General features: G+C 46.6%; 1 long non-coding RNA gene across 2 annotated transcripts in view; it reads left to right on the top strand.

Moving 5' to 3' along the window:
- LOC142415667 (uncharacterized) overlaps nucleotides 1–18373 on the top strand; it is a 121070-nt gene extending 102697 nt beyond the window's left edge. For both annotated transcript variants that reach the window (XR_012777497.1, XR_012777498.1), the window contains exons 4-6: nucleotides 3118–3210; nucleotides 11746–11957; nucleotides 18229–18373. This is a non-coding gene — a long non-coding RNA (uncharacterized LOC142415667). The remainder of the gene's footprint in view (nucleotides 1–3117; nucleotides 3211–11745; nucleotides 11958–18228) is intronic.
- The last annotated feature ends 4687 nt before the right edge of the window (nucleotides 18374–23060 follow it).

Here is a 23060-nt window from a genome sequence, read left to right as displayed (position 1 = left end):
GCCCAGGAGACATGGCGTAAAAATTCAGATAAAGGAGAGAAACTAGAAAAGCAGTGCATGAGCCAATGTCATGAGGAATTTGGGATGGTAGAAAATTTGGGCAGCCACTGCCACTTCCCGGTCATATAATTCACTTTCCTTTAGCAATGGATACAACATAGCTACTTGAGAGTCTCACCCTCTTTATTTTGCTCCTGTTTCAAAGCTAACAGTAAGTAAAAAAGGTATCCACGAACATCCAGTGGCTTAGGAACTTGAGGAAGCATAAATTGAGAATTTTAGGCACTTATCTTTAGCTATCCTAAAGGCTGTTTGAGCTGCAAAGCCTATCCGTCACTTTGGCTACTGACGCCAGTGCCACTGCTGGAGAAAGATCAGTCAAGCTGGATTATCAAAGTCAAAGCCAGAGACAGCTCTTGTGGGAAGTGGTTGAGAAAGTCTCATGTCTTAATTCCTCATTGCGTAGGAAATAAAAAGGGGATTGTGCATGAGGGGTGGGAATGCCCTGTTTCTTGTTATCTGAATTCATGGTCTTGAAAGAGGGTGGAGCCCCAGTGCAAAAGATAAATCATATTAATGCAGTTTGTTTCCCTGTTTTTGCCTTCCAGTGCTCTCTTCTGGGAGCTGGAGACCAGGGGCTTTGCACGTGAACTTATACATGGCTAGTAGTAAGGGTGAGTTGATTTTTTGTGATGAGAAAGAGCCAGGCATGGGGAGATGGGAAAAACAGACCCAAAAAGTGGAGTGAAAGCTATTTACTCATAAGAGAGCGACCACCGTGACTGTAGAGGTGCAAAGGCAGGCCCAGGCCTCCATCTGCATTCAGCAGTGTTGGCTCTGCTCCAGGTGCTGGTGGAGCTGCTGGCTTCGAGAGCCATCATGATGCAGAGCTGTCACTGGGGCTGACAGATTGACTGTGCCACAGGGAATGGATGTGACTGATGGCATCTGTCCGTGCCAGTGGTGGGGATCTCCTCCTGGGAACAAGCGGCCCTGGCAGCTTAGCACGGGGTGCAGCAGGCTTGAGAGCCGCAGCTTTGGTAGAGCGGGAGGAGCGCCTGGAAGCGTCTTTGGGGCACACATGTGAGCAGAAGGCAGTGATTTGCATTGTTCCATGAGATGCACTGTGGTGTGATTCAGTCACCAGCCTTGTCTTTTGGTTTAGTTCAGAATATAAAGCAACTCAGAAGCCATTTTTATTTTTTCTGTTGGAAGCTGGGGCTTTTTGATAGGTGTATCCCAAAAGCAGCTATTTCTATCAGGACATTTCCGGGCTTTTTGGGGGGGGCATGAGAGGGGGAACCCAAGCAAAATGATCAGGTTTTGCTGACCAAACCTCAACTTTTCCCACACTTCTGCCTCCCCAGGTGGGATTTCTTGGGGGGTTGTATGTGTTTTTTCACTTGGATTTTAGAAAAGAAAGCTTACCTGGGAACCAAAACCTCCTTCAGAAAAATACTGATAAACCTTTTCCAGTTCCATGAAATGTTTCTCAGAAGCCAGGAAACAATTCCCCACTTCCCGCCCTGTGGTTAAACAAGGCTGAGCAGCGGATGGGCAAGATGAAGCTTGATGGTGGTGAAGGGCCCCCCATGCCCTGGGGCTGGCAGGCACGGGCTCTAAGCTGGCAAACGCCAGCAAGTTCCCACCTACGCCTGCAGTGAACCAGGAACTGCAGCATTGGGAACATGTCCCAGCAACAGCTCAGTAAAGCCTGAGCAAGAAGATACAGGTATTTGCTAAAGGTCAGGGTCCTACATCTGTCTTCAGGGGGAAATTGGCACAGAAATCCATTGAAAACCAAGGAAGTAGCATCCTTTTTGGAACCATGGGGGAAGGTTCAACACTATCTATGTCAATTAAGCAGATAGGTGAACCTGAAAAAAAGAATGGCACAGCTCAAAATACACTGCTGTAGCTTGCCCTGTGTGATCTGGTAGTGCCAAGATACCCTCTAAAAAGTTGTTCAAGCTCCTCTAGTAGCAGACTTTTAGGAGCATTGACACAAGGCACAACTGCAATGCAGGTAACACAGTCCCTCCCTCCTGCATAACTTCATCGCTGGCTATTGACCCTCATCAGATTTGATTAAAGTCTCTCAAACTGCATTAAAAATGGAAGGAATGGTGCTATTAATTTTCATGGCTGCTGATTACAGTAGGCATGTTGCATTAGATAGTTCAATGGTTAGGTCAAACTGTGGTGGTGTTATAATGAAAGAGTGAGATGTGCTGTGCAGAGTAAAGTGAGCTGGGTTCTGCTCCATGCTGACTCCCGCACCCCAGTGGGGCTTGCAGGAGTAGTTTGACTTGCGTGCCCCGTGGACAGGAGACCATGTCATGGTGAGTGACTTCCATAATTGCTACCGGTGTCGGCTGTCTCAGCAGAGAGGCCAAAGACTGAACGCACCACAGGGAATGATCTCTGGGCTCGCTCTAGAAGAGACCTCTTTAGTTAAGGGTCAGGGCACATGGACAGGCAGCAGTAAAGGGAGAGCGCTATTATTTGTGGACAGACAGCTGACACCAAGCTGCAAGGCTGCTTATTGCAGTGTATTTCACTGTAATTTAAAATCCGGGTATATTTTTAATGCTAAAAAGAAAAAAAAAAAAGCTGGAAGAAAGCAACAGGAGCAGGGTCTGAAACAAAAGGTTGCAAGAAATCAAATGAGCGGCTTCCAGGAGCTACATGTCTGGGTATTGCTCTGGGAGGAAGGTGGCTTGTTTTCCAATGTTAGCTCTCAGCTTATGCCCCAGTAGTGAGACCATGAATATTGGAGCATCTGTACTGGCTCTGGTCAAAGGCTCACCTTAACCCAGTACCCTGTCCCTGACTGTGACCAGTAACACATGCTTAGGGGAAGTGTTAGAGAGAAACTGTTCGTAGCGTGATCCTTCCTCTGGTGTAACCTGTGGCCCATTGTCCCATCTTCTGGCATCAGCATCGTGGTGATTTTTGGTGGACCTGGTAATTGCAGTGGTTCTAGCTTTGTGTGGTTTTTGGTTGAGGTTTTTGGTTTGGTTTGTTTTTGGTTTTTGGGTTTTTTTTTGGTTTTTTTTGTGAGAAGTACTGAACACTTGTGCTTCAATTGCCTTTCTGCCCTTTGTGTCTCTACAGACCTTGGTCACCTTGCCCTGCCACCTCTTTCCTGAGCTGAGGCATCCTCCCACACGGAGACAGGAGCTGTGCAGTATGCAAAATCACTGCTCAGTCCGTTCTTCTTCTCCGTATGTTGTCTATACTTTCCAAGAGAAAGGAAAGGAATCCTCCCCCAGGAATCATGACTTAAGGGCATCACAGAGTCATTTTTTTATGATGGCTTTAAAAAAAGAAGGCTTTACCTTTCTTTTCTCTAGCCTTTCAGTAATACTTTCTGAGATCCTGCATGCCTTCATGACCATTCCTGAGCCTTGAGCTGGCATTTTTAAAGCACTATCTGCAGCAGCCCCAAGCAAAATGATAGATGACTGTGAGAGCAGAAGGAAGCACAGTATGCTCACGAAGTGGAGAACTGCACATGCAGGTAGACGCTTCTTATTTTATACTTTGCCAGTGTATTATTTGTGCTCTTGGAGCATGGCCAGTGTCCCTTTGGTGCACATCTGCTTGATCTGCCTTGGAAGTGACCTGACTGCAGCGAGCAAGACAAGCAGAGCAGAGCATTTCCAAATTCTTGGTCATATTTGAGAACTCTCTGAATTATCGGCTGGTTTACGTGGATGCTATGCTAGAAAGAAAGAGGAAACATTAGTTTGAGTTGTAGATTGCAAGTGTTTCAGAATGACCTTGCAGTCTCCTGCATGTGGAGTCAGCCATGTATCAGACACTGGTGCCGTTAAGTAACAGCAATGTAATCTGGCCCTGGGGTTATTCCATGTACATCCCCTGCTCGTTTTGTGGTTTTGAGTTTCCCTAAAACAGTTTTTTCCTAAACTTAAGCGGTGAAGATGAAATCCCCCTTTGATGCATTTGTATTCCTTTTTGTAGATGTTATTGTCTCACTGAGAAATAAATTTGATTGTGAAATACTATGTTCCCATTTCTTGACTCTTCCCCTCTGTGTCTGGAGACCTCCATGCCCTTTTATGTATGTTTTGCTATAAAGCTCTTGTTGTACAGCACAAGTGTATACATAGGCATGTGCTACCTATACTATACAGCTGCTTCTACTTCACTGAGAACAGGTGAATTTCTACCTGTTAATCAGAGCTGCAATAGGGACTGGATTTCCAGTTCCTGCTTTTATTTATCTAAGTTGCTTTTATTTACCTAAGTACAAGCCCTCTTCCCGCTCTTGGAAATTTCCATGGGCTCCACTCATATAGGGCTTCAGGATTTGGCTTCATCTGTTCAGACCAACCTTGCTGGTCAGGGTTATTCTATCTGTTTTTATTCAATAGCAGAGTTAATTTGGTAACTCTGAACTCTCCTCCCCAAGAAGCAGGCTCTGACATGGCAAATAACACACTGTGTGGGTGACGCGTTTAGGTCTATCGCTTGGATTTACGGCTCTCTCCTCTAAGGAGGTGAGCTAGTCTTTGTCAGAAAATAAAAAAGGACAGAAGTGTAAATAGAAATGCCTTAATTTAGATATCTAGGCAATATCCGTAGAATTAAAATGATTGAAAACTTAAAGTGGAATTAGGGAGATGGCAGCAGTACCCCCCTGGGCTTTACACAAGAGGAGCTGTTGCATTTGGGGGAGAAGAGGAGAAAGAAGTGCTGAGGTATTTAGATGACTGCTCTGTTTTGCTTTGTCATGGAAAGAGAGATGGTATAAAGGGGAAGGCAGGGGGTAGAACAGCTTTTATGTTTGGGCATGGGCTGGGAGAAATAACATGCTGTAAATATTGCAGCTGACACAGCAGAGGCCCATTTGGCTGGGAATATAGGGCAATAAATGCGGTCAGGTGATTCAAGGGTGCTGTGCATAAGTCTGCCAGGTAGTTAGGCGAGAGCCGATCAGGAAATAATTATGGCTGATAAGGGGAGCTTGTAAGGAGGCCAGCACCTTCTGTGACCATGAAAGGTTTTAATGATTAACTATTATGGAAAAGCTAGAAGCACATTCTCCTCTTTCTTCGAAGTCACACCCGACTGCTCTCCTGCATCATTAACTTCAGTGCTGCCCTGCCGAATGGCAGACCGCTGTGCTGGGGCTTCGCCGCTGAGCGTGACCCAGCTTTAATTCAGGGCAGCCTCTGGGATGTGAATGGGGAAACTGGTTGCTTCTGAGAAGGGCATGGGTGGCAAGGTGCCTCGTCTGCCCAGGTGCCTGGATTTCCTGGAGTTAACTCCTGGGGGAATCCATACTGCTCCTGGAGAAACTGCGGGGGATTGCTGTCCCCTACGTATTGCAAATGAAACCCTGTCCTGGCGATAGGCTCATGTGTGGGTGGGTGACAGAAAGCTGTGTGGCTTGAAAATGGATTTGGGGAAAGGATGCAAGAGGGAGGAGAGGGGAAATCTCCTGTTCTTTGAGTAGGTGCAGCAGTGTATGGCTCGGGTGCTTCAGGACAGGTACCCTGACACACACAGAGTGCAGCTTCCCAGGACCTGGCCTGGATACTGTTTTTGAACATCTTCTTTCTGTTTCCTTATATAATGATGAAAACAGCAGCTGTCAATAAAAACAGCTCTTGCCAATGCAATGTTGCATTGACAGTCTGCAGGTATTCCCCTGCTGCAGCATTTACAATACAACATGGCCCTAATATTTTGCCTTGCTTGTGCTGCATCCTCTGGCTTCCTAGGCTCACACAAGAGAAGCGAGCTACCACCATCAAAAATTCCATTCCCCAGAACTGGGCGTAGTAGTCCAGACTGGTGGGATCCTATCTTCTAAGCCACTTTGCGTCCATTTACAAGGTGCTGTAAGCACAGGCTTGCACCTTGTGGCAATGCCGCGGGAAGATGAAGAGGTTGCAGACCCTGTTAGGAGTATATTATGGTGCTCAGGATAAATGAGATGAGATTTGTATATTCTGGCTCTGTGTATTCCTAGGGTTGGCTGAGGGGATGCAAGCATGGGGACCACACAGCAAGCTGGCCTTGCCTCTAGTTGAGTCAGCCCTTTGCAACATACCGCAGAGAAAAGCGCCGTCTTTTGCGTGATAGCTGTTTCTTCTGTCCGCAGCTCTGCCTGTAACAGCGAGGGCAGAGCCGTGCCCAGTGCTTGGCAGGCACTGAACTAGAACTTGGCAGGCACAGTCTCCAGATTCACTCCATGTAGGGAACTGGCCCTGAATATTAATACAGTGGTGGTATTAAATATAGACAGTGGGAATGGTGCCGGAGCAGTAGTCTGGATCTTGAATAGACTTTCCTTTGCAACCTTACTGTACGGCTGTTATTATAGTGTTTTCTAATTGATTTTACTTGATTAATGCTAGCTAATTAATTTTTATTAATTAAGTCTCATTTAGTGACTTGTACGGTTAGGCACAGCTATAAACCTTTGCACAGTCCATCTGCAATTAGCACAAATTTTCCCTGCTCAGATTTGCCTCTGGCAGGACAAGGTGCAGGCAGGACAAGGTGCTGCCAACCCCGTGGACCTGCTGTGCTGGACACACAGGGCATGTAAAGGTGTGCCGTCAGGCCAGGGGGAGTGGGGGCAAATCCACGGGCTGTTGTTGGGACTCTCCACAGACTGCGGGTAACTCCTGTGTTGCTCTGCAGTGCTGTACGTGTTTGATAACTTTGGCCAAGATACAGTCTCCATCATCATTTCAGAGAAAATTACATCATTAATATATCATCTGTAATCGATAGGCCATGGCCCTGATTCAGCAAGACACTTAAGTACGTGGCTAATATGCATCACACGGTCTGGTACCTTGATGGGTTGCCCTTTTTTTTTAATAGCTTGCTTTTGTGTTTAAAACTGGATTTGTGCTAAACTGAGGCTTTTGTGCCTACGAAGAGCATCAGCCATGGCCTGTCCATGAGATGCCATGTGCTCACAGTATAAATAGGATCTCAAAGCTGGGAGATGCCATCGTGCAGAGAGCAAAAAGCCAAGAAAAGGGAGAGACCGTTACCAAGCGGTGCGTTTGGCCTCTTGTGGCCCTCCTTACCCTCACAGAACGTTGATGCAGAGATCACAGATTACGGAGTGGAAAGTGTGAATTTGGTGGTTAAATTGCATTTGGCTGTCCTTAATGCTGGATGAGCACATAGTGTCCAGGAGGCAAGGGAAGAGGGAGGACTTACTTATGAATGGGCAGAAAAGCGCTTGGTGATTTCTTACAATGCATACTGGGGGGAAGTAGGAGCTTTGACTTATTTTCCATGTACAACTTTAAATGAATTCTTACAAGGCCCTATTTTTTTCCTTAACAAACATTTTTATTAAAAAAAAAAATCTGTAATTTTATTTAAAAGTGTTTCTTTTTTTATTTGAAGGATGAGTTAGGAACAGCTGTGAAGCAATTGTTCATTAGGCTTGTAGCTGGGTTTCATTTATTTTTAATTCTGTTCAGCTTGGATAGCTTTTAATCAGTTTAATACTTATCCTCTCGTTTCACTGATAGTTACTTATTCCATTCAATTATGTATCTTACAAACATTCATTTCCCCTCACAGATCTCCTATAATGATCCCTAGAAAGCTGAGGAAATGGAGGCAGAGAGTTTCAAACCACCTTGAGAACATCTTCTAGGGACCACCTTGCGTGTTAGGAGCCTGAGTCGTAGTGAGCAGCAGGAGGACTGGGATCCTCCAACCACTGAGATGCTTTTGAGAAATTACCTCTAAACTGTAAGCACTGCAGTGAAGCCCAATTAAGTAAGTACTTAAGCAGAAGCTTACTTTAAAGCACACAGCTAGTCTTGCCCCTACTTGACAAACCATGTGCTGGGAGTTCAGTTACTACCCTCAGGCTTAGGGAATGGCTGGAGTCATTCGCCTGCCGGGAAGCTTTGCCGTAGGCGTGTAGCAAGGAGGGAGAGTCTGAGCTTCAGGTGTTGAGCTGGTATCACCTGGAATTATTCTGTTGACTTGGAGTGAAGTGATATGACTTAGGCATCTATCAGAGGTACTCCGCAATGGTTTGGGGTTTTTTTATTATTGTACTGCCAAGTGAAGAACCGCAGGGACTCAAGGTCACCCTCCTGTGCACAGGCAGCCACGTCTGGCCATGGGCTGTGTCTCTGTGGTAGGTTGCAGGGAGACAGAAACTTCCCCAAATCGGTGAGATTTCAGTAGAGCAGCACCAAGGCTTGGTGGCTGAAGACTGATGAACCCCACACTGAGCCATGCAGAGAGCAGGAGTTCAGCCCCAGCACGGTGAGCCCCGGCACGGGGGTGGATGCAGTCCTGCAAGCACAACCATATGGTTTTTGGGTCCCAGTGATAAAGTCAGAGCTTGGTCACACATCATGGACCATCTCTGTCCTCCCGTCAAATGGCTTCCTTACTGTGACCTGCTTCGGACAGGGCCTGATCCTGACCTGAGAAGTGTTAATGGAGAGCTCAGCACTGACTCTGCCCCAACTCTGCCACAGACCTTCAAGCCTTGGCCTCTCTGCTGAGCCTCTCCAAGGAGCTGCAGTGCTGACAGCATTACTGATGGCTGCCAAATAGGCTATTTTCCATCCCAGCCTCACACCATCATCATCCCTTCTCAGCAGTCCAGTCTCCCTGGTTACATGACTGCAGAGCTAGGACAGGCAGGGCTTGAATTTTGCCTTAAGTTCATTGATCCTAGCTTAGTGCTCGGTGTTTAACATGACAAAAGGCTGTTTGCAAAGTCACAGCAATTAAATTCTCTAATTGTCCTGGTTTTTTAGAGGAGGTGAGTCTCTGGCATGTAAGTGGGTCATGAAAGTAGTCTGTTTAGCACTGTCCCTTTATTTAAAGGCAAAGCAGACTGGTTGCAGCTCCACAGGTGAGATCCATGAGATCCTTGGTGGGGTGGTCCAGGCAAACCTTCAATAAACAGGGTCAGCCTGGTCATTTGTGGCCACGTTGCATTCCTCTAGCACAGCGCCGCTAGTAAAAATCGCTGAAGTGTCAGAGGTGACAACTGATATTAAGTTGTCTCAAGTCATTAAGATGATAAGGGACAGGTTATAGGGCTGGAAGTCAGTCAGGAAGCTCTAAGGTGCTCCTGTATCCCTACAATGCAACAGGAACAGGCAGACCACTGCCTGCATGTGCTGCTAAAAAGACATCTGCGGCTCTGGTGGATTGTTTGATCCAGGCATGGCTTGTCTTCAGTGCCCTTCAAAACTGTGACTTGGAGGCTTTAGGCAGCTTCCCTTCTGCTCCAAGCCATGACCATCCGATTGCTGTGCTTGTAAGGACTAGAGGAAATGTGAGATAGTGGGAGCTGGAGATAGAGCAGTTGTAGAACAGCTTTCACAGAGCTTGTCTTGAACTGAACCACTTTATGGTCCCAGTCTGATCCTAGATTGTTCTCATATGGGAACTACCCCCTGCCCAGCTTTCCACTGCCATGGCACAAGGAAGAGAGATCTGCTTAGCACCAAACCCTTCCTCCTTTCCCAAGAAACCATTTTGTCTGGTAGTACTGACTGCTGTAAGGGTTAGCATGCCTAAGAGGCCTAAAGCAGAGCTCACGTCCCCTTGATTTTTGTGGAGTTTGAGGGTCTCTCTTAAGTGTGCATAAAGCCAAATAAAAAAATCAAAAGGCATCCTGCCCCAGGACCAGCTGTTCTTGCAGCAGCCTGCCACCCCACTGCTTCCCACCACACCACCCGGCAGAGCCAGCACAGCCGGGGCACTCTCAGTTCCTCTCTGGTGGGAAGGCTTTAAGGTGGTTTTGCAGCCAACGAGTACTTCCCTGGGGGAACTACGCATAGGGAGCTACGGTCATTTTGCTCTTAGCTGGAGCTGATGGCTGAGCTGAAACCAAGTGATTCAGAGTTTGGAGAGTGATTCAGAGTCAGGCTCTGGGAGAAGCTCCCCTGATTCTGCGTTCAGCTAAATCCAGGGGCATTGCACTGACTTGAGGGTCAAGTTAGCAGTTTTATCTCCATGGTTCATCTCCTGAAGTGGTCAGATGTGGTGTGATGTATCCTGGGATAGATGATTTAGTTTAAATGTAGATGAATTTGCTAGTGTCCCAGTACCTTGGTTTCTGTACACCATCTTCCTGCAATTTCAGTGGCCTTGGGGTGAAGCACATAAAGATGATGGGCGAGGGGTCCATCTACTGCTTAACACAAATCTGGAAATGCAGCTTAGTTGACAGTTGAATTTAGAACCTGAAATCAATCCCCTGCTGCTTCTTATTTAGCTGAGCATCCCTGCTGAAGCACCAAAGTGTTCAAGGAAAGTGACTCTCTGTGGGCTATGGGAGGTTAGGCCACCAGGATGAAGTGCAGACAATACTGGAAGGAATAAATGTGAAGGGCTCAGAGACTCATGTCACAGCTGGAGATAGCTCGTGTTGACCTTGCTGAGAGCTGTTTGGTGCTGTGTGCTGGGGGACAGTGTCTGTGTCATAGCTGGTACCAGCTGTCAGGCAGTTATAAACTCAAAACTAGAAAAGCACCGTAGAGCCAGGAGGGCTTTTTCAGCCCTCTAAGCATCCCCTCCTTCACAGTGTGGAGGCACAAGCCAAGACCAGCCTGGAGGGGCTAATTCTGTAGTAAAGAGGAAACGCGTTGTCTTAGGGCCTGACAGCCTTCAAAGCTTTCACAGTGCTGGAATTTGCCTTAAAAATGGGGAAAAAGAGGATTTCCCTGGATTAATATTTCCCCAAACTTGGTTCAGCATGCCTACAGTTTAGAATAGATCTGGTTGTCTTTATTTGGTCGAGAAGTTAGGAGAGCCTAGCATGGCTGGACATGAAGTCATGCATTCGTAGTGTTTATGAATTCTCTTATGAATCTATGGAAAACATGTATCATTATTTCAACTCTCAGTGCTTGAAATAGTGCAAATAAATGACTGTGAGTCAGAAGAAGGTGAATCAGTGTAAGTTAGCTCTACTGCCAATCGTTTAAGAGCACAGACATGATATGGGCAATTATTTGGCTAATTAGAGCAGACCTCTGAGCATTGAAATCCAGGGTTTTCAAAGGAGCCTAGCAGAATTAGGTGCCTAAGTCCTTCAGCTATCAGTGGGAGGTGGATACATACTTTCTTTAAATGCTCAGCTTAGCAGAATACCCAAGGCATTTTATTCAGATGTTAAGGGAGCAGCGTTTCCCCTGGGTGCGTGGGCAGCGTGTTCCTAGCAAGAGGGACAGAACGCCTCTAGACAGAGACCTACCGCCTGAACCAGCCCCTGCTAATGCCCACTTCAGTCCTCCACTCACTCTGGAGCCTAGCAGAAGGACTCAGGATGCTCACTGGAGGGTGTGGGTGGGAAGAGCCCTCTGGCTCAAAGAGCACGATGCCTGCAGTGTAGTCCAAGGGTGGCAGCTCTGTTCTATAGTCCTTGCCAACACCACTTGGAGAGGACATCTAAATGTATGAGCAATGGCACTGCCCAGCATAAAATACGAGAGGGCAGGCCTTTAGTCCCATGTAAGAGGTCAGACAGAATTATAGGATTGTTTCTGTTTGCTCTGCTCATGTGCGAAGTGACTCTTACTTATCCAGCAGTAAAGCTGCACATTTCTCAAAGGTGAACTGCGTGTCAGAAGTGTTCACCCAGACACTGATGCTTCCAGCAGAACATACTGCTGTGTCCCCAGCTGCAGCAGCCACTGTAAATCTTTGCAGCCTATTGATTTCCCCCCTCAACCCTTTCTTTCTTTCCACAGGGAGTGTGCATGGACTTGTGCTGTGGATGTCAGCCGGGCAAGAGTTAAATGCAGTCCTGGAACTGTTGGCTTACCTTTGAAAGCGTAGTGATCTTGTAAAGGATCCTGTTTTCTTGCTGGCAGCACAGTCTGCTCCAGTTAGAATACAAGGACTGAAACAAGGCCTGGAGTCAGTCTGTCCCTTGCTGTGCTGGTGGCACTGTCACTGCTTTTGTGGTAAGTAGGGCAATTTCAGCGCCAGTCTCCTCTCTGAATGCAGCCTTGCAAAGACATGTGCAAAGTCATTGATTTTTCTTTAGCCCCAGCGTGTTTTCCCTCTGTGAGATTGTGGAGCTGGCAGGACAGCCCTGCCTACTGAGGATTTACTTCCACTTGGGCTTCAGCCAGGCAAGACGGGAATCCTAAGTGCTCGCTGTTTTTGTAGATCATCTAGAGCAGCAGAGCTTGGTGCTTTCTCCTCCAGTTCACCCTCTCAGCACCGAGATGGCCCAAGGGAATTGTTTGCTGTTTTTTCTATTAAGTGGGTTTACCCAGGGGAGGCAAAGGAGGAATGGAAACATCTTCATCAAACAGATGTGATGGTCATGTCTTGAAGGCCTGGCAAAAGCTGTTGCATGAAGCGGTGTGGACACACAAGCACCAGAGATGGGAGCGTTACCTGGGATGCTATGCGCTCTGCCGCCAAAGTGCCTTCATGCGTTGGGCAAGGAATCGAGGCAAGGGGGCTGAATTGACGTAAGGCTGCAGTAGAAGCGAGCAGCAGGCTTGGGGATGTGGTCACGTTCCCGAATGGCAAGGCTCTCCAGTGTTGCAGGGTCTTCCCATCCTGCTTCTTTTCTCGGGAACTTTTCAGGCCAGTAGTAATGTCTGTGTAGGTAACAGCCCTTGATGAGACCGTCTTTGATAGACTTGTTAAGGCCATGCCTTGAAGCCATGTACAAATCTAGCATCCTTTGGCAATAAATTATGCATCAGGGAATTGTACTGTAGGAGAACTAACTTCAAAGGCTGCCAGAGGGTGCTAGGAGCTTGTTGTTGAGAGAGTAATCTCAGCCTGACCTGAGATCCCTGCTCAGGAATCACTTGCTGCCCTAATAGTAGGCAGGACCCTACTGAGGTCCTGTGCTGTGTTACACAGAAGGTCATCCAACACATCTTCCAAAACCAAGGCTCCTAGTTGTTGTCAGGGAATGAAGCCCAGGCCACCCCAGTCTCCTTGCCTCTTCTTGTTTCCCAGTGAGAGAACTGTGCCCAGTTATACCATCAAATTCCTGCATGGCTCATGGGTCCCAGCTTGGGAATTCAGCGGCTAGAATGGACCAAGTGGCTTATTTGAAATCCCTACGCACCACTCCGTAATTAAGAACGAGAGGTTTGCTATTAATTAGTTTTCACTGACCCACTTTTGACCCTCCAAATGCTGTTGTGGTGCACTAGGTCTCTGAGAAGGCATGTCATCCTCTCTGGGGAGAGATTAATCTTCATTACTGCTTCTGCATTAGCCTGGCGCTCTTCGTTAGTTTCTCATTAACGTTCTGGCAGATCAGAGCTGCCAACTGAGGAAGTAACATTCACGCAGAACATTGTTAGGAAAATACAGCGCTTTCATATGGTACAGTAATGGCCCAAGGCACTGCTGCCCAGGCATTGTGGCAAGGCCTTGGCCATTGCAGATGGGCTGGTAGTGGCAAATGATGGTCATGGATAGCACAGCATGCGCAGCAGATCATGTTAAACCATATTGGTTTTGTTCCTCTCTTCACCTAGACTGGTGTCTCCCTTGATTGTCTCATCTGCGCATTGTTTCAAGCCACTGGAGTCTCTGGGTCCTGCTTCTGTTGAGTTCCCACTGCCTCCCGTCGCAGAACAGCCCCTGCTTAGCTCCATAGAAGGATGCAGCTGTAACAGTGGGGACTAATTAAGGCATGAGCCCGGGTTTCCTAAGTCCTATTAATCAGGATACAACCCTGTGGTTTTTCACCTAGGATGAGGGGGGAGGAATCCAGTGGAGGCTGCCTCACAGATATTTTACCAAAGTAAAGAGCAAGTGGAGACCCTCCAGCAGGTAGCCTTAAAAATAAATTCCAACTGACGTTTATCAAAAGAAAGGTCAGCACAAAGAAATTACATCGTTTTGCTGCTCTGTAACCTCCTTGTGGCATCTAAATTAGGAGAAGGACTTCAGTTAGTTTCCCCATACTACACTTGTATGGTGTTGCAAAAGTTTGCTTGGCTGTTGTCTGTGCCGTGGTCCTGCTATGAGAACACTGCTAACAAGGAATAACAGTATGGTGTTTGTTGGAAGTCCTAGCTGCAGTTCACAGAGAGCTTCTGCTCCACCAAAGGGGTGACCCTCACAGCCCGTTCTGCAGTGGGATAAAATGAATCATTTCTAGTGATTTGCCGGGAGTTGGTGAATGAGTCAGTGGACAAGTCAAGAAGCCAGGTCTCCTGGCTCCCAGGGCTGTCTGGTGTACTTGGCTCTGGACTTTGGAGAGCAGAGCGCATTGCTGGAGTCACCTGGAAGTGGCGTGACGGATGTGCAGCCTGCTGTTCTCTCACAGCTACTTCAGGATCCCACAAATCATTACCTAAAGTGATTAATTTCTTTACAAGTACTGCAAATGAGATATGTATCAGGGTTACAGCAGTCTTTTGCAATGTTATGTTGAGTTTCATTGAAAGCCTGAGGTGCTGGATCAAGGGATTGTCTCTTTTCAAAAGCGCATTGCAGTTGCTGAAAGAATCTGCTAGATGCAGTCCTTGAAGGCTCTAAAATTCAAAGGGAAAGAAAGAGGAACAAAAACATACATTTAAAAAACCCATACCATTGCTTTTAGATTTCTTGCATATGCACTTGGAATGTTTGGGACTGCTAGTAATATTGCTGGTAGAGGCTGCTCTGTGAATTTGTGAATGGGTTGCAAGTGTCAGTGGCTGGCTAGATTAGGAAACACATGGTAGATCTGACTCACCATACTAAGGTATGGTGGCCCCGTCCCTTAGATTGGGCCAGGAAAGAGCAACTGCCTGCTTTCCATGGGGTCAGGCAGAGCTGCGAGACAGAGCCAAGGACCTGTGCGGATGGGAGGTGTGAGTGGGCTCACGTACGTTACCCAGGGCTGTGGCTCTGGACACGGGCAAGCGCTTGGGATTGGGACCTGTTATTCTGGGCTGCAAAGGTAGTGGTCAACACTCCAGGCTAAGTACTCAAATGTGAGGCTGTTTTCATTCAGGGACCAGAACGAATTTAAGCTGTAAGATGCCTATAGATTGTATTTATATGCTTGGGAAGATGAAAGTCCTCAAAATACAGGCAATCCCTTCCCAGAGTGCTTGTAGCTTGAAGGGTGTAACGTCCAACACCAGTTAGACTGGGGTAATGCAGGAAAGATGGAAAGAAATTAGACGTGATGCTTTAAATGTGTCTCAGTGTCACCGGCAATATCTTGCCTCTGGTGGAACAAGAACCTGGAAAGCTGGGAAGAAGCAGGTTGCAAGAGAAATGTAGCAACTGTTTGGTCAGCTAGCCTGAGGAAGCTCAAAAATATGAGAAGTGCCTGTGTAAACATGGGATGTGTTGCCTGCAAGGGAACCTGGATGGAACCAAATCCAGTTTCAAGCTATTTTCTTCTGTCTTCACCTACTTGGAGTGCCCCGGGGCAGTTGCTTTGTAATGTTGTCGTTGGGGCAGGTACTTGGGACTTTTCAGGATGTGCAAACACAATCTTCAAATCTGTTGCTTGGATTCAAAGTTTCAGTGTTTGGACACATCAGCTACCTGGTATGTTCCTAATCTCCAAGTGGATGAGGGTAGTTCTGATGATCAGGTTGGAGAGGTAAATACTCAGCACTACGTACTTCAATGTTACTTTGAACAAAGGGCTAAAAAATGTGATTTATTGTCTCAGCAAACATTCCTGCCAGGGAACATATTTGCTAGATTGTTGTAAAAAAGCTAGATCTGAAGGGATGTGAACTCACTCCATGGTAATTTTGTTGACACATTTCAAATACATGATGGAAAATAATTTTGCTTTCTGCTCTCTGTGCCCCAGTGGAAGCTGTGCACTAACTGGGGGAAAGGAGATTCCTGCCTGACTCAAGCAAAACTTATCCTCTGTCTTAGCATGAGCTGAAGGACTGGACTCATTCAAACTGGGGTTGGGAAGACAGGGCCTTTTGCCTATAGAAAACAGAGCTTTTCCAGTGGTAGCGTGCTGTCCAGGACTCTTAACGGTAGTTTGAAATACTGCTGCAGTGCTCAGTGGGAATTTTAGGGGAACCTTTGGTCAGCTGCAGTTCCCATGGTGCTGTACTTGTTCACCCCTTCCCCAGGGATGGAGGCTGTGTTTGACAGATCACCAGCTGTACTGTACCATGGGGGATGTTGCCTGGTGAGAGAGAGACAATGGAAGGCCAGGCAGCCAAGCCACAATTTCCAAGAAATATCCTGGCCATCTTTCCATATGTAAATAGTTTTTGGAGGGCAAAACTGACATTTTTTCATAAAACAACATAGTAAAAAAAGGTCCTATCCGTACTGTTCCTATTCAAGCCTACTGCAATGGAAAACTTCTGATCATGCCTACCTATTAGTGGCATTGTATTAATTACTGTAGCCATTGATCAATCATAGAATTATAGAATGGTTTGAGTTGGAAGGGACCTTAAAGATCATCTAGTTCCACCCCCCCCTGCCATGGGCAGGGGCACCTTCCACTAGACCAGGTTGCTCAAAGCCCCATCCAACCTGGCCTTGAACGCTTCCAGGGATGGGGCATCCACAACTTCTCTAGGCAGCCTGTTCCAGTGCCTCACCACCCTCAGAGTGAAGAATTTCTTCCTTATATCTAATCTAAATCTACCCTCTTTCAGTTTAAAGCCATTACCCCTTGTCCTACCACTACATGCCCTTGTAAAAAGTCCCTCTCCAGCTTTCTTGTAGGCCCCCTTCAGGTACTGGAAGGCTGCTATATTGATCATCAAATGCAGCCGATTTTGGTCATTGCATTTCCCCTTAAAAGAGAGCCTTCACCCTAATGGGGTAACAGTCGCAACATTAAAAAAAAATTTAAAAATCCCTCAATGAGATGAAATACGCAGCTGGAAGGGGTAGAAATAGCACTGGCAGGGGAGACACTGGAATAAGGACTTGTCAGGTGGGGGGTGTTGAGACCCTAGATGTAGGTGTGGAAAGAGGAGAGCTGCAACATCTCCTGGCTGAAGATTAGGTAAAGGCAGCGTATGTCAGAGATGTCTAGACAAGGTGGAAAACTTATTACAAGTATTGGGTTGGGAAAAAAACAAAAGGGAGAAGAAAGAAGAGAAACAAAGAGCCAGCAGATTGCATGATTGCATGCTGCCTAAGGAAGACAGGTTGAGATTATATAATTATCTGGGGAAACTCTACATGAAACAATTATATGTTCAATTAGGTACACTATGTTAGGGTTTTTTAATTTAAAAAAAAAGTTTGAATGCTCAAAAAAGTGTGGAGGAGGGTAGTGAAGTGCTGAGCTGAAAACCTTTTTTTAAATCTTTATATGTACTCAGTAGTGGGGGAGAAAGAGACAGCAGAGAAAAGGATGCATTTGACACGTGTCAGAGATATCAACAGCTCCAGTGACAATTTTAAGGAAATTAAATGGAAATTAAAGGGAAGCATTTTAAAGCAGAAGTCCCAAAAGCACTTAAAAATATAGAACATCAGAAAAGCTCAACGTCTGTCAGCAGTGGGGGATCAGCTCCTTTCATGACCAGCATGCTAAGCTCAAACGGCCAAGCCTGCGTCAACTCTGAGACACCAGGACTCGATCTGATGCACATCAAAAGCTGTGCCAGAGTGCAGGAGAACCTCTAGGGCAAAACAGCTCCTTCCAGCAGGCAAAAGCTCTTAAATTCCAGCATTGTCTAGGGATGAAGGGAAAGGATTGGGAGTCTTGGGTGCTGATTTATCAGCTTCGTGGCTTCTCTAATTCTTCAGCTTAGCTGGTCAGAGGAGTTCAGAAGATCATAATGATTTCATGAGGTTTGCGTCCCCATTGCCCCATTCCTTTTGGTGTCCTGCTCCAGGGGGGTGAGGAATGGCCCCAGCCCCTGGCTGTGCTCTCCACACTCACCTCAAGGTGACTTTAAGGTGGTCAGGCTTTTTGCTGCTCTTCTCAACTGCCTGCTCTTGGTACGCAATGTGCCATCTGGAAGGCAGGGCACCACAAGGAAGTGTGTTATGAAGCAACTGGAACCGAGACTTTGCAAGCACGGCTTGACTTCCTTATTTTGGTTTCTCATGGTCTTGCAAGGCCACGTAATACACAGTGTTGGGTGTGCCCAGTGGTCTTCTACTAAAAATCAACTGGCACTTGGCTGTCATCACTTAGCCATAACACCACGTAGCATCTCTTTCCTCAGGGCCATGCTTGCTTTCATTTCTCTGCCTGACTCTCATTTCAGTCTCTGCCCATCTCATGGCTATTTTCATCCTCAGTTCTACCACGTCAGCGACAGAAGCAGGCATGATATGACACCACTGATACTTCTTTTGGACTCCCGCTGCCTACGTGATCCAGAAGATCAGGCAGCACATGCAGCCTGACGCAGAGAGGACCCACAGAGACACACACCAGCATCTAAGCAGGAGAACAGTGAGTGTGTTGTCTAAGGAAGCAAGAGAAAAAAAGACACTAGCATGTTTCCATTTCTTCAGGAACACATCCCAAAAAAAACCCCACAAGAGGGTGAGTCATCCACAGAGGATATTGGCCTTTGTGAGTTGCAGCTGCTGGTTTTTAATTCTATAATTGTAATTTACCAGACAAATAAAATAAAAGGAGGAAGGAATGACTGGATAGGATACATATCATTGTCTCTCTGTAGGATTCTCCCTTTTCCAGCATGGATGCATGAGATTGGCTGTTGGATCTGAGGTCTTTGAGCAATGAGTTGGTCATGCACAGGTGAAGTTTGTGCAAGCACATCTGCAGGCTTCAGGTACAGCTTTGTGAGATCATGTAAGATTGCATCATTAGTGAAACCAGTGAAAAACATAATTAATATTCTCTCTTTTTGCATAAGTACTTTAACATTAATCAGTATCCTTCAGAAGAAGCCCTATATATAAAGCCCAGGCAACACAAAACTGTGAGGAGTGGCCGATATGCCAGGGGGTCGTGCTGCCATCCAGAGGGACCTGGATAGGCTGGAGAAATGGGCCAACAGGAGCCTCGTGCAATTCAGCAAGGAGAAGTGCAAAGTCCTGCCCTTGGGGAGGAACAACCCCAGGCACCAGTACAGGCTGGGGGCTGCCTAGCTGGAAAGTAGTTGTGCAGAGGAAGGACTTGGGGGTCCTGGTGGACACCAAGTTGAACATGAGCCAGCGATGTGCCCTCATGGCAAAGAAGGCATCCGGCATCCTGGGCTACATTAGGCAGAGCATTGCCAGCAGTGGAGGAGGTGAGCCTTCCCCTCCACTCGGCACTGGTGAGACATACTTGGGGTGCTGTCCCCAGTGCTGGACTCCCAGTGTAAGAGAGAGATGGACATACTGGAACGAGTCAAAGGCAGATTAAGGGGTTGGAGTATCTAGTATATGACGAGAGGCTGAGAGAGCTGGGGTTGTTTGGTCTAGAGAAGGGAAGGCTCAGGGGGGGATTCTATCAAGGGACACAAACTGGAATGCAGGAAATTGCATTTAAACATAAGAAAAAACGCACTGTGAGGGTGATCAAACATAGGAATGGGTTGCCCAAAGTGGTGGTAGAGCCTCTCCCCTTGGAGATATTCACAACCTGACTGGACGTTATCCTGAACAACCTGCCCTATGTGCCCCTGCTCTGAGCAGGAGATTTGGGCTAGATGATCTACAGAGCACCCTTCTGACCTCAGTGATTCTGTGATTTTATTCCCAGTTGTTACCACTAAAGGAATTATTCAGCTGTCAATGAGTTGAGATGATCTAGTAAAGAACTTAAAGCCATTCTGTGTTAGCATGCAGCTTCCACTGGGCTGGTGTGGATTAGCTGAGTCAGACCACCAGTCTGTTAACTGGATAAACATCCCTCTTCCATTTCTGCCGAGCCCCTCCCTTTGGCACACTCTGAGCAGTAAAAAGTCAAGTGCTGTAGCGCAGAGCAAACCCAGAGAGATCTTATGATCTCTTAAGTCTAGGAACTGTTTTTGTTAGATGAATAACAAATGGAAGAGCAAGGCTGTAGCAAGATCTTTTCCATATGTCAGGTCAGAACCTCTTCAGTTATCAGCCATCTCCTACTCTCAGGCTTGGCTGGACTGAGCACAGAAGGCAATTTTTCAGGGTTTGTGCCAGGAGGTATAAGGAGTTGGTTGCAGACACAACAAGGGACGTTTGCAAAAGGGTACCAATACATCAAATACTAACTTAAACTATCTCACTGAAGAAGGAAGCAGTGTGGGAAGAAAAGGAAGGCTAGTATTGTGAATATTCAATTTGATTATAGCTTGTATTGTTGATCTGATAGAAATCCTGCATCTTTCTTCAACGGCTGGTACAACTCAGGGGCTGGGATTTCAAGGTCTTAGTCCATTAGCGATAATGGGAGGATGGGACTGAGTTTTAGTTCCTGGCACCTTCTTCAGGGTGCTAAGGGAAGTAGTTTTAAGATATGAAAGTTTCATTGTAGTCCAGGGGTCTCAGGAAGGAGAGGGCAAGGATGTCTTAAAAGTCAGGCTGTAATCATGAAAACAAAAGGCTGGTGGCACTGCCTTAAGGTAAGGTACAGGCAAGTCAAGGGCTCTGCAAAACTAAGAGCTCAAGCGGCCAAATCTGGGCTGGTTGGGGCTAAACTGATACCTTACTAAATGGACAATAATGGAAACCACCCAGCTCCTGCCTTGGAAGATCTTGCACTTCCTAGCCTAGGTCAGCCTGGAATGAACTGACAGTGGCTGAGAACAAAGTTCCTTGTACATGTGTTGTTCTGGGCTTTTCCACTATCATACTTTTTTTAAGGCCGCCTCTATTTCTTTCTGCTTTTTATTGAGATATCCAAGCTAGTGGCACAGGAGAAGGAGAGACAAGGGGTGGGTTTGGCAGTTGTGATTCTAAAAATGTCCAAGAAAGACCTGTGAAAACATAAAGATTCTTAGTAAAATACTTTTTTTTTTGAAAGCCAGGGAAATCATGAAACTATAAGGTAGTGGAAAATAGCTCTGCAAGACCCTCTTAATCTTCCTGTGCTCTCTTTGTGGATAAGAGGATATGGCTTTCTAAATGCAATTTAAAGTTGGAATGCAATGTCCCCATTCCCCTGCCCCCTCCAACTTACTTAATTGAGATAAAATACAAACTACTTTACTCACACTAGTGTTAGAGAGCCAAGGACTGCCTTGTGGTTAAGACAGATTTGGCCAACGGTCTCTTTCTCAGTCCCAGCTCTGCCAGCAGCAGACTGTGACACTGGCAAATACCATTTCCCTGGTACGGGAACGCACTTCTGTATGAATTTCCCTGGGCTATACTCTTGTGTCATTAAAGCTAATCCTGTCCTTTGAATATGTTATTGAAGCAGATTCTTCTTTTTATTAATCATATGTACTGAATCAGAATGGCAGCCTCTCACCCTGTCTGGCTTTTCTTTGTAGATTCAGACTTTTAATTTCCATCTGAAGATACTAAATATTTCCAGGGGCTGCAGAACTAGGAAATGCTGGTACCCTCACATCCATGGCAATCAGGGTGTAAAAAGATGCCAGTATAACATTGCTGTCTAACCTACTGCTGTTATTTCTGATAGCGCTAACAGTGCTGTCAGAGAAAACCAGAGCAAGTAGAAAAGACATTATTCAGTCTAGAAAGAAAATTGTGATGGTCAGGAATGATGGGAAAGGAGTGATTGAAGTTCCTCCTGCAAAACATCTCCTAGCCTACCCTGCTGTCTGATCTGCAGCCTCGGTGAGGTGTCAGGCAAGACCTGGATGTTAATGAACGCAAGGAGGCTTGAGCATGGCAACTGTTAATTGCAGACAACTGTGGGAGTGATGATGCCAAGATTGTCACCGTAATATCCAAAAGGATCTGACTGGAGTGCTTAAAATTCAGACATGTAGGATTGTATTTAGAGCCTGTTCTCACCTCTCACGGTGGCTCTACGCAAATCCTGCTGGATTATCATCACTCTTCAAAACTAGGCACACTTTTGAAGTTCCTAAATTCAGGTAGAATTTTAGATTTTTTTCCTGTCTAAACACTGGTTGTCTCTGGCTTGTCCTGCTGTGTGCTGGTGTCCCATCTTGCACATGAGGGTGTTGAAGATCCTCTGCAGCGTGCCCCGACTGCTGCCCAGCACTGAATGGCCTTGCAGATCACATCTTTCCTGCATGGCTGGGGAAGTGCAGGGAGCTGGTGGCAAAGTGAGCAGGTATGGCTGGGGGAACGCTGCCTCGTCTGTCTTGCGCTTTGAAATACCTGTTCACGGTACCACAGATTCCAGAAAATGCTGTTCCCTTGGATGGGCGTAAATTAATATACAAAAATCCCTCCCTACAGGCTGATACCGAAGGTACTGTGTTTATACTTTTCTGTTGGCCTCAATGTTTTATGTATAGTTCCTGCATAATTTTTGCATAAGGTAGAATTGCACCAAATGGCTCTTGCCTCGAAGTGTTAGCGTTCTTCTGCAGGAGCTGGCGCCGGGCAGTAGAAGGTAGTTGATAGACCAGGGGGAAACCTGGTGTGGTGATTTTATTGGCCTTGCATTGAGTTAATCCTCTGGGGACCTGAAGGAAAACGTGAAGTGGTGCCAAGACTTGAGGTCAGAGCAAAGCTCGAGGGACGAGTCCCTGCCTGAATCAAGTCATGACTCCCTTAGTCCGCCCTCTGGTAAAGCTGTGCATGAGTCCCAATACTTTAAACTTTAAATACTTTTGTTCAAGAAAAGGCAATATCCCCAGAGGCATGTGTCCAGTACACACAGCGTATCCGGTGAGGGTGGACGGAAGGGTCCACAGAGCATGCCAGACTCCTTCCAGAGTAAACACAGGCCATTACAAGTGCCCTTGTCCTCGCTCAAGAAGTGAGTTGTCACTGGAGGAGGAGATTGCTAAGTGTTTGTGAGGGTTAAAAGTGGAATGGAAGTCAGGGCTGGACCCAGCCTCCCCTCTTCCTGAAGTGCTGGGTTTGAGATAAGTGGATGTCAAACCTCCCTCTCAAATGTTGCGTCAGGAACAAAATGTTGGGGTTTTTTCCCATTAATTTGGCCAGATGGACCCTTGACTTTCCACCAGGGTCACATTACATCGGCCATCAAAGGACGCTGCAAGTATCTGGAGCCACAACGTGCGAAC

Source organism: Mycteria americana, chromosome 11 (genome assembly GCF_035582795.1).
Source record: "Mycteria americana isolate JAX WOST 10 ecotype Jacksonville Zoo and Gardens chromosome 11, USCA_MyAme_1.0, whole genome shotgun sequence".
Classification (NCBI taxonomy): Eukaryota; Metazoa; Chordata; class Aves; order Ciconiiformes; family Ciconiidae; genus Mycteria; species Mycteria americana.
Note: the sequence above shows the minus strand (reverse complement) of the source record. Positions and strands in the feature narration are given on the sequence as shown.